At 36.3% G+C, this 12,023-nt stretch overlaps 1 long non-coding RNA gene across 1 annotated transcript in view; it reads left to right on the top strand.

The window, feature by feature from the left end:
• The first annotated feature begins 7,663 nt into the window (after window positions 1–7,663).
• Window positions 7,664–12,023, top strand: part of LOC123383074 — an 89,052-nt gene continuing 84,692 nt past the window's right edge. Inside the window, exon 1 of the long non-coding RNA XR_006592386.1 lies at window positions 7,664–8,112. This is a non-coding gene — a long non-coding RNA (uncharacterized LOC123383074). The remainder of the gene's footprint in view (window positions 8,113–12,023) is intronic.

The following is a 12,023-nucleotide window of genomic DNA, read 5'->3' as shown; positions in this document are numbered from 1 at the left end:
ATTGATATTAATAATGACAAAAATAATAGAAAATATTTATGTAACACCTACTATATGCTGGAGACCAATTGCGATAGTGTTTTTTATGTGTTTTAATAACTTAATCCTCATAAAAGTACCTATGAGGTAGACATAGCTTTACCAGTGAGGAAACTGAGGCACAGAAAAAACAAGGAATTTATCAGAGTAAGTGGTGAAATGGGGACAAAATCCCAGGCAGTCTACATTTAGAGTCATTTCAAGCTATATATTATTCTGTAAATGACCTAATACAATATTAAGTTTATTAAATTAAACTGAAAAGACTAAATATTAAAATAACCATATGTTTATTTAATAACACATGCAAAATTTCTACACAAAAATATTCCATAATTTTAATTCGCTTTGAACCAAGGATTTTTTTTTTCAGTCCCATACCTCCTCTCAAATATCATTAAACTCGTAGAAACTACGCACAGCATCTTCTTAGGAACCTCTCGGAAGGGTAAGACATTGGTCCCAACTGCCACTCCCTTCCAACCAGGGCAGCTTGCTTCTATTTCTCTTCTGTATTGAGGCTTCACATAGGATTCTGTCCGCCAATAAAGTAAAAGCATTTTTAAAATCACTGTTATATCTGATATGTGTAAGTATATGTAAGACTCAAGATTAGCCCTAGATAAAAACAGAAAATTAGGGGCGCCTGGGTGGCTCAGTCGGTTGAGCGTCCGACTTCAGCTCAGGTCACGATCTTGCGGTCTGTGAGTTCGAGCCCCGCGTCAGTCTCTGGGCTGATGGCTCAGAGCCTGGAGCCTGCTTCCGATTCTGTGTCTCCCTCTCTCTCTGCCCCTCCCCTGTTCATGCTCTGTCTCTCTCTGTCTCAAAAATAAATAAATGTTAAAAAAAATTAAAAATAAAACAGAAAATTAAGTAGTATCACATACCTCTACGATCACATACCTCCCTTCTATTTCCTTCTCCTGTGTCAACATAATCACCCTCTACAGCCACTGTTAACCTATGCATAGGTAAGCTAAACTTTTCCTGAAATATACAGGAAATGCTTCCCAAACCCTGACTTCATTAACTACCAGTGTCCTGAACTTTTCATCCCATCTTGTCCTCCTGTCCTGGCCAATGCTATTTTCAAGTCTGTTCTTGATCATCTCTACTTCTTGTCTCTACGAATCCGCATGTAACCTTGGATCTGATGCTAAGCACATGTTTACTCCAGCACTCACTATTCTTGATGTTGCTTCCTAAATTTTTCCAGGTAAAATTCCTGCTCTGGTAGACATCGCACTGGTGCCAGTCCAGATCACCAGTATTTAGCAAAATATCAGAAATCTGTGGGACATTGACGGGGCCTGTAGCAATACCTTATCTAGAGGTTCCAGCTTCTCTTTTATAGAGATTCTTGTAAACTCTTAAAAAATGGACTTCTGTTGGTAGTTTAAAACATGCCAGAGGTTTGGGCTCCAGAGGCCCACCCACCAGCACCATGGGAACTGATTTTTCTGACATGCCTTATCTTCCAAACTCATGTCCAAAAAACCAAATACATTGTCACCCATCTCTCCCATTTCATCATTTTTTCCATCATAGTATCTTAAATATAAGGCTTTATATATACATGGTACTGCTCTCAATTCTAGAAACCACGAATTATGGGCTTTAAAATAAGGCCACATAAGTTAAAATATAGCCAGGAAGTAGAAAATCTAACCTATAAGATCTTCAAACATATATATATATATATACACACACACACACACACACACACACACACACATATATGTATATATATAGTTAAAATATATATATATTATATATTTATATATTTTTAAAATATATATATTTTATATATAACCATATACATATATATATGGTTATATAACCATACATATATATATATACATATATATATATGGTGTTATATATATATATATATATATATATGTGTGTGTGTGTGTATATATGGTTAAAAGACAAAGTGTCATTAGTAACAGGCCTACTGAGTTATCATAAGTTGCATCAAATGTAGTGTTTCATAACCTTCAACATTATGTGCTTAAGGTAGATAGGTTTGTCAAGAAGGCAACTGTTCCAATATTACTGAAGTCTGTCTTGTGTCTGGTGCACTTTTCCACGGGACTTGATAAATGAGCAAGAGACACAAGCACCACAGGATGTAGATAAGATGGGCTGAACATAAAAATGTGTAGAAAGGGAGAAAGCTGGAAAAGAGACACAAAAATAGAAGTTGAAATAGCATGACCATCAAATTCTAAGAAGTCAAATCTAATAGGCAGTCTTTTGTACTCTAGGGATGGCTAGAATCTTTTTGAGGCAAGAATCATGTGGTCCCTAAGGCCACAGGTAGTCTGGTAAAAGATAAAGACCTCTGTAAACAATCCCAACATAAGAGGATAACTTGGATATGAGCTCGACAAAGGACTATCAATCATGTATACAGCTTTTAAAAATGGTGAATGGAGGAAATAATCTCACAAGAAGTATCTTCCCATACAGAGGACACAAAGAGCTATATGGCTAATACTCACTGAATTTTAGAGGGGGGCCATTTGGGAGTTTCTTAACATGGTTTAGGACTCAATTATCTGACCATGTCCATCTTGTTACAGTTCTTTAAATATGATTCTGTTTTTTCCTTCCTCCCCTCCTTCATCCCCTCTTCCCTCTCTCCCTTCTTCCCTTTCTACCTCTTTCAACAAATACTTATTTAATTCAAATTCTAGGTCAGGAATTTTGCTAAATGGCTCATGTCTTTATGCATTGTTTCCCCAAACTAGCAATCCAGCCCGTACTCCTGAAAAGCAATCCATATACCCAATGAATCTTGAAGTCATATAGCCTAGGATTCAATCCAACTGTGTAGCCTTTGGCAAATTACTTAATCTTTCAACTGCTATATACTCATCTATAACCTAAAAATGATAGTTACATATCCATTTCCTAGTTTTGTGGTAACTATCAAATGAGATAATCCAGATAAAGAATTTAATAGTATACCTGATGTATAGTAATTGCTCAGTAAATTTTAGATACTACCATCACTGTTTGTAAGATTCATCATGGCATCACTCTAAACCATCTGTGAACCACTCTCCAAGTCTGAACTAGCCTTCTTTTGGGATCCTATAGCATCCTGTGTGTGGTCAACAGATCCCCACCCCCCCTCAGTTGCTTCCAGGTTTACAAGGAGTGTGGTCCTGAGACAGTCTTCAGCTGACAGCTTCAGACTCTGGCTCAGCTGCAGAGAATGACCTCACCCAAGGTCATGCCATTCATCAAACAGCCTGCATCTGGCCACTAAGCAAAGAGATTTACAGACTTGGACTGACATGGGACAAGTCTGATGGGCAATACTGCAGATTGTCCCACTACGTTAGCCAACACTTTGGCAGACCTGCATTAGTTTGAATTTTCTCTCTGCCCAATCCTGTTTCCCCGCCCACTACTTTCACAGATGTTTATCCGTAATAAACATCTTGTCCCCTAAACTTCATTTTAATACCTGCCCTCAGAGAACCTAAGCGAAGACTACACCATAGCTCTGTTCTATTAGTTTATTCCTCTCCCAGACTAGACTGTATGTTCCTTGAAGACAAGGAGAATCCTATTTAGCCCTGTACCTTCAGCACCTAGCAAGTGTTGATCAAACAGAAAACACTCACTCAGATACTATACATTGAGTGACTAAAAAATAGGCAAGGAATCAGCTTGAAAGGAAAAAAAAATTAAATGTGTTCAGGCAAATTGAATCATCATTATAATGATTATGTTTCATCTTAAAATGCTTCCATGAATGAGGTAGAAGCTCTTGTACAAATTACATATGCAAAGGTAGAAGAAGTAAATTTTATCAGCAAATTCAACACTGCTCTGGATAGAACCCTCTTAACATTTTAACAGCTACAGAAACTATTTTTTCTTTTCAATGCTTACTACACATACTTGGAGGATCCAATAATGAACAATGTATGTACGACATCTGGTGGCTCCCAGATAATGTTACATCGAACTTGTCTGGAGTCTGAGCCACAGAGCTGGGCGATCACACCAGCCTGAAACTTTGCTCATATTGAAATCCTACCCAAGATTAACATAGGTTGCTTGCCAGTGTTGGGAGGATAGGAGTTATTAAGTTTACCAAAGACGCCAGTTGTGATGAAAGTAACAGCCCCATTCTTTCAATCCTTTGATTTATAACGTCTTCAGAATTAATAATCATTCATCCAATTAAATGCTCTTGGTCTGGGCCTCTGGCCAATTCTATGTCATAGGAGGTGATAAGACCCATTAGCTCTGAGCCTTAAATTAACCAGCATCAGGCCCAAGGGAAGTATGTTGCCCAAATGAGCCACCTCCCTCTAATTCCAAACCTTCATGACTGATGCTAGAAAATATCTTCATTACATTGCTGCTGTTATGGTCAAAAGAACAGATTTAGATCCTACAATTAATAAAGCTTAAGGTCTCTTGATAGTTTTTCAACCATTAGTGGATTGAAGTTACATTTTAAAAATCTATGCACATATTATGTGACCTAATAGAAACTTATGCAAACATAAAACATCTAGAGGTAGGGAAAAAATCAGAATTTTATGTGCTGTTGATGATGTTACAAGAACACACTCTGGTGACCAACACATTGACTAGATTAAAAAACTCTCAGAAATGGAAGAACAAACTTTTGTGCTTTATTAATAGGTAGCAGGACTAAATGTCAGATTATGTTTATTTGCTTTGTTTGGACAAGTGACTTTACCCTTGATTTTGTATGTATCTTATATTTTCTGTTAAAAATTAATTTAAATAGCATTGAGATATATACATCATACATCAGGGAAATTAGGACATGACAAATAAAAATTTAGGAAACATTTGCTAAGTAGCTGCAGTTTCTTTAGGAAACAAAAGAAATCCACTAAAGCTAGGTTAATGTTTGGTGCAGTTCACATGGATTTGAGCATATGCTACTTTGCAATGGGCTAAAATGTGGGCTTTTCTTTGAACTACAAATCCCCAAAAATAAGAACTGATGAAAAGGGTCAGCAAAGTTAAATCACCATGGAAATCCAGGCAGTTTTACACTCTTCACTTTCAAAGTTGACAAGTGTCATTGGGTTGAGGTCAACATTGGTATTCAAACAAGAGGGTGATCTACATTCCTTATAACTAAAGTCTAACAAACATTTTTATAATATTTTATTAATGGAAATTTCAACATGCCCTCAATCTTTGGAATTCTACTGTTAATAAACATGAGGACTCTTTCTCCAACAGTGATATTAGAAAAGATATCTTTATTAGTTTTCATTTGTACATATGAATTGTCTAAATTAAAATTCTCAGAATTTATTGAATGTGGTTCGGAGAAAAGCCAGGAGACTTTCTGGATCAAATTACCTCATAGCCTATTTTATTCCATTTGATTTATAATGACTTGTGTATAATCTCATGACTACAGAGTTTACTACAAGAGTTTGATTTGTCAAGGAGACGAGACAATTTTTGTGCTTATTGCCTGCTAGAACACATGCTACAAGTTCACGGGTTAGTAAACGTGTCCAGATATGAGCATACACTCGTTGGTTTTCAATTCCCTTTCAATTTTTCATGCTTACTTCTCAAGCTTATCATTATTATTCTTGAACTTTGAATTTGAAATCTTTCTCAAAAGTTACCCTCATTGCTTCCTATTGTAGATATACATCTGTAGAACCAAAGTAGGCCAAATCTGTATTTGCTAAGTGCTAGAGTTTTATTTAGCAAAATTTTGCTAAGTAAATAAAAGAGCAGAATTTTAAATAGAGCTGATTGATGACTTCATGAAAATCAAACTCTAATTTTACCATAGAAATTCTGCAAATTCAGAAGTGGACAAGAAAATATATGGACCTAGTTACTTTTTAAAAATACATACAAAAATCCCCACCTCATTTTTAATTGTAATGAATTATCATATTATAAAATAGGTAAAAAAAGATCCATCACAGGGAAGTATGTAAGGACAGGAATCATGACCATCAAGAGGAAGAACGAAGGAGGGCTTACACAGAGCAATCAGCTTGCAAGACGGTTGATGATCAAATGGGAACACACCACTGACTGGGAAACTGAGGAAACCTACAGGGGCTGGAATCCATCTGTGGGCTCTGGGTCTCGATCAGGGACCTTGCTCTTTCACCTGTTAAACCTGGTGATCTTGGGCAACTTCTTAAACATTTCTGTGTCTCTATTTCCTGCTCTGTCAAATGAGAGTAAAAAGTACCAATGTCTTGAAGTATTAACTTTGGCACTTAATACTTTGGCCTATTACTGGCACATGATATGTGTTACCTGTCGTTATAAAAAGAGTTTTTGATAGAATCAAATATTGTAAAAAGTAAAGAAAAATAATCAAAAAAGACATTCAGATAATAATCATGAGGTTGGACAAAATTAAATGTGACACATTAGAGGAAGAGAAAGTTTTTTCTTTGAAATTAGGGGAAAAGTACTGAGGACTTGGGCTTGAAATATCCCAGCAGAGTTTTTGTTAAAGAAAATGCCAACTCCTCCTTTTGGTCTTTTGATATGAACTAAGGGAAGGGTTTCACAGAGTTCACAGGCTCCCAGACAAATGTCCCTATTAAAGTCCTTTCATCAAAATAGAGAGAAAATTATTTGAAGGGATTAATGAGTGTGAGCATGGGAAGAATTATTCACAATGGAATATGGATTCCAAAGGATGTTGCCAAAACATTACCACAGTTAGGAGAGGAGTGAAAAAAAAATCGGCAGTAAGAAAGAACAGAGCACTAATAAAGATATATGGAAAATAAGATAAAGTCAAAGTCTGAGAAAATAAGTACAGAATTAAATCATCACACATGTCCTAAATTTGGTGCAAATTATATTGGTTCTGGAACTGGCTGAGCTTCCCAGGTGCTGTCTGGGTTGGTTTCAGAGAGATACTGAAGGCCCAGGGAGAAAGTAACCAAGTGCATCAAATATCCATGTTTGGTCATGCAGCAGACACAATGCCGTATGTTCCCCAAACCCCGTTTTCCTTTCCTCCTGACCACATAGCTAGATCCAGTTGTCATTATGTCTAACAGTTAGGTGTGGTAATGAGATCGAATTATCTCAAATGGGGTGTAGAAGTTGTATTGTACATTATTTTCAGCACTAGCTCTTCTGAAAAAAGTAAACTTGGTATGCTTTTCTTCTCTTTTCTCTTCCCTCATCTGCCAGCCATATTCAGAAGTTTTGGGGAGGCTCTAGAGGACTATGGAACCATTATTTGGAAAAGGCTTGGGTCATACAATATCATTGTCTCCCTATTCCAACCTTCATTTGACTGTGACATGAGCAAGAAATAAAATTTCACTGTGCCAAGACACTGAGATTTCATGAATATCAGTTAAGTCCCCACTGATGAGAACCATGAATTCATCTTGGATTTGGCAAAACATAGGTAATTGACAACCTAAGTTTAGTTTTTAGTGGAATGGTGAAAATGAAAGCACGATTGCAATATGTTCGAGAGACAATGTCAAGAGCACACAGTTGTTTGGGGAGCTTTTCTGTGAATGCAGAAAAGTTATATATATATTATAAAATTATATATATTATAGAATATATATAATATTTGCATCCACACACCTATAAACATACATATATACATATATACAAAAATCAGTGGCCAGGTTATATGTATAATGAGGGGTGAAATAGGCACATTAATAGTCCCCCCAAAGAGGTCCACTACCTAATCCCCAGAATTTTTGAATATGTTAAGTTACGTGGCAAGGGGGAATTAAGGTTGCAGGTAGAATGAAGCTGTTAACCAGCTGACCTTAAGGAGATTATCCAGGTGGGCCCAATGTAAGCACAAGAATACTTAAACAGGGAAGGAGGAAGCAGAGGAACCAGAAGCAGAGAGATGTTGTCGGGGAAGGACTCGACTGGCCATTGCTGGCTTTGGAGATGGAACAAGTGGGTCAGCTGGGAGGAGCTGGAGATAGATTCTCCCCTTGTGTCTCTGGAAAGAACACAGCCCTGATAACCTCTTGATTATAGCCCAATGAGACGGCTTTTGGACTTCTGACCTCCAGAATGGTAAGATAATAAATTTACATTGTTTTAAGCCACTGCGTTTGTAGTAACTAGTTACAGAAGCAGTAGAAATCTAATATGGAGGACATTCTAACAAAAACAACCAAAAATGGCATGTCTAAGAATATACTTTATAGGGAATATGTTGTTCCTATCTGAAGAAAATTACAAAACTTTACTGTAAATTATAAAAGAAAATAAAAAATAATTGGAGAAACATAATATGTTTCCAAATAGGAAGGCTGAATACTACATAGGAGCTCAATGTTCTCAGACTTATATATAGATTTAATGCAATCACATCCATACCCTTCAAAGACCCTTTTTATTATTTATGACTAATAAACTTAGCTCAAGCTAGGGTATTGTTATTTTTCAGTGATTTTTGTTTTGGAAGAGTAAACTGGAAAACACTGAAAATTTGGATGGTCTCCACCTCTAATTTCTGCTTCTTTCCTTAGATTAATTTCTTTACTTTCTACAGCTGACTGTTTTCTTCATACTCGCGGGAGGGCGAGGAACATGGTTTCCCTGCAATATCGTCATTAAACTGATTGGCTCAGTCTAGGTCAAATAACCGTTCCTAAACTAATAAGTATAGTCTGAAGAATGGACATCATAATTGGTCTAGTCTAGGATACTAGCTAGTCCTATAGCCAGAAAAGATGAGTCTTTTACCAGAAGGAGAGACACAGGTAAACAGAAAATTTCTCAATACAAATCTAATTCTAGGAATATATTCTAGGAAATAAAGATGGAGAAAACTATGTAAATGTATTTCATCATTGCGTTATTTATAAAAGTTATTGAAACGATCTAAATATCCAACAATAATAAATAGTAAATTAAATTATGGTCAAACCACACGATGAAATACTTGGCAGTCATAAAAAAACATTTTCCATGAGTTTTTAGGACTGAATGATAGAATTCACATTCCATGGGAAAATACTCAAGGTATTAAAAAAAACACAAAGAATGTATATTATGGCCCAATATTGCTATATATATATACATATATATATATATACATATATATATGTATATATATATAATACACCAAATATTATCAATATGTATATCTAGATAATCAGATTACATTTTCTTTAATCTCCATATTCTGTAATGAATAGCCTCAAGTGGTATATTTAGGCTGTTTGTAAATATATATATATAATACATATACAAAACTGTCTTTGTGAACTGTGTAAACATTCAACTAATATAGACACATCTTTTGCTACTAGTACCCAAGGCTATAGTCCAGTACTTGTCAAGTTTGATCAGGCATCATAATCCCCTTAGATGGCTACTTGAACACTGATTGCTGGGCCCCATCCCCACAGTCTGTGATTCAGTAGGTATGTGGTGTGAATGGAGAATTTGCATCCCTAACAAGTTTCCATATGATGATGATAACGATCTAGGGACCACAGTGTGAGAACCAGTGCTCCAATCCTATTTGATGTCATAAAATTGCTTGTACACTCTGCTTAAGTGCCTTTCTGAACCTCTGTCTAGCTTCTCCCTCTTCGAATGTATTGGAAAACCATGGCTTCTTGTCAGCCTAAATCCTCCCTGATCAGAAATCCGATGAGACATTACCTCTCCTGAAGGATTACTTCTTTAATTTCCTAATCTGGATCAGGTGACTTTCCCATTGGCTCTCAAAGCATCTAGAGCTGATTTCTACCTGACTCCACAGGGCTCTGCAAGCCTCCATTATGGCCCCTAGCATAGCTTTGAGTAAAAGAATGAGCCTATTGTCTTTTTGGATCTATAACTATGTAAGGTCATTGTTGTTGTTCAGTCAAATTGTACAAATCAGTAAAACTGAGGTTCACAGAGATTAGTTTACTATTTCAAGGTCAGCCAAATAGTTAACAGCTGGGTCAGGTCTCCACTCTAGGTTTCCTGATTGCAAGTCCTGTATTTTCTGTATTCCCTGGTATTCCAATCATAGAGGATACAAGCTATGCATCTAAAACTGTTACTTCTCCACTACGCACTACTGTGAGATCAAATTGAATCAGAAATAATGGGTCTGAAGCCTGCATCTTCACAAAAAGCCACCTGAAGCAAGGAAGTAGGAGACAAAAGAAAGAATTCTTTTTTAAAAAAACAAAAAACTTGTATGCCTCTGGTAGCTAAATCAGGAATTTTTAGAACCGTTTGATTGAAAGAATTCACATATGACACATTTACCCATTTTAATGTGTCCAATGTGCAATGGCTTTCCAGCAATACAAGGTGTGCAACTATTACCACAGTCAATTTTAGAACATTCTCATTATCCCCCCAAAGAAGCCCATACCCTTTAGCTGTTACTCTTCAACCCATCTCCTCAGCCCTAGGCAACCACTAATCTCTCTCTGTAGATTTGTGTGTTCTGGATACTTGATTAAATAGAATCACTGAAAAAATGTGTTCTTTTGTGATCTTCCTTTACTTAGCATAATGTGTTCTGGGTTCATGTCGCATTATAAATCAATAATTCACTCCTTTTTATTTTGCTGTATAGTATCCCATATTTTACCTGTTCACCAGGTGATGGACATTTGGATTATTTCTACTTTTTGGCTACTAAATAATGCTGCTATGAATGTGTACAAATTTGGGGGCCTATATTTTCATTTCCCTTGGGTATACACCAAAGGCTATAATGACTGGGTCATATGGTAATTCTGTTTAACCTTTTGAGGAATAACAAAACTGCTCTCAACATGGTTACATCATTTAATTTCTTTTTTAAGAATTGTCTTGATCACAACTTTGTAATACAGCTTGAAGTCTGGGATTGTGATGCCTCCAGCTTTGGTTTTCTTTATCAAGATTGCTTTGGCTATTCAGGGTCTTTTCCGGTTCCATACAGATTTTAGGATTGTTTGTTCTAGCTCTGTGAAGAATGCCGGTGTTACTTTGATAGGGATTGAATTGAATACATAGGTTGTGTAAGTTGCTTTGGGTAGTATTTACATTTTAACAATATTTGTTTTTCCTATCCAGGATCATGGATGTTTTTCCCTTTTTTTTTTTTTTTTTTTGTATCTTCTTCAAATTCTTTTTCTATAGTTTTCAGTGTATAGATTTTTTCACCTATTCGGTTAGATTTATTCCTAGGTATTTTATGGTTTTTGGTGCAATTGTAAATGGGATCGATTCCTTGATTTTTCTGTTGCTTCATTATTGGTGTATAGGAACCCAACCGATTTCTGTGCATTGATTTTATATCCTGCAACTTTGCTGAATTCATGGATCAGTTCTAGCAGTTTTTTGGTGGAATCTTTCTGGTTTTCCACATAGAGTATCATGTAATCTGGGAAAAGTGAAAGTTTGACTTCCTCCTGGCTGATTTGGATGCCTTTTACTTCTTTGTGTTGCCTGATTGCTGAGGCTAAGACTTCCAATACAATGTTGAATAACAGTGGTGAGAGTGGACATCCCTGTCTTGTTCCTGACCTTAGGGGGAAAGCTCTCAGTTTTTCCCCATTGAGGATGCTATTAGTGTTGGGTCTTTCATACATAGCTTTTATGATATTGAGGTATCCTCAATTCTATCCCTACTTTCTTGAGGGTTTTTATCAAGAAAGGATGCTGTATTTTGCCAAATCCTTTCACTGCATCTGTTGAGAGGATCGTGTGGTTCTTGTCCTCTTTTATTGATGTGATGAATCACATTAATTGTTGTGCAGACATTGAACCAGCCCTGCATCCCAGGTATAAATCCCACTTGGTTGTAGTGAATAATTTTTTTAATGTGTTGTTGGATCCAGGTGGTTAGTGTCATGTTGAGGATTTTTGCATCCATGTTCATCAGGGAAATTGGTCTATAGTTCTCTTTTTTTAGTGGGGTCTTGGTGTGGTTTTGGAATCAAGGTAATGCTGGCTTCATAGAAAGAATTTGGAAGTTTTCC

This window comes from Felis catus, chromosome F2, assembly GCF_018350175.1.
Source record: "Felis catus isolate Fca126 chromosome F2, F.catus_Fca126_mat1.0, whole genome shotgun sequence".
NCBI classification, from domain to species: Eukaryota; Metazoa; Chordata; class Mammalia; order Carnivora; family Felidae; genus Felis; species Felis catus.
The sequence above is the reverse complement of the archived record's forward strand: the minus strand, read 5'-3'. Positions and strand labels throughout refer to the sequence as shown.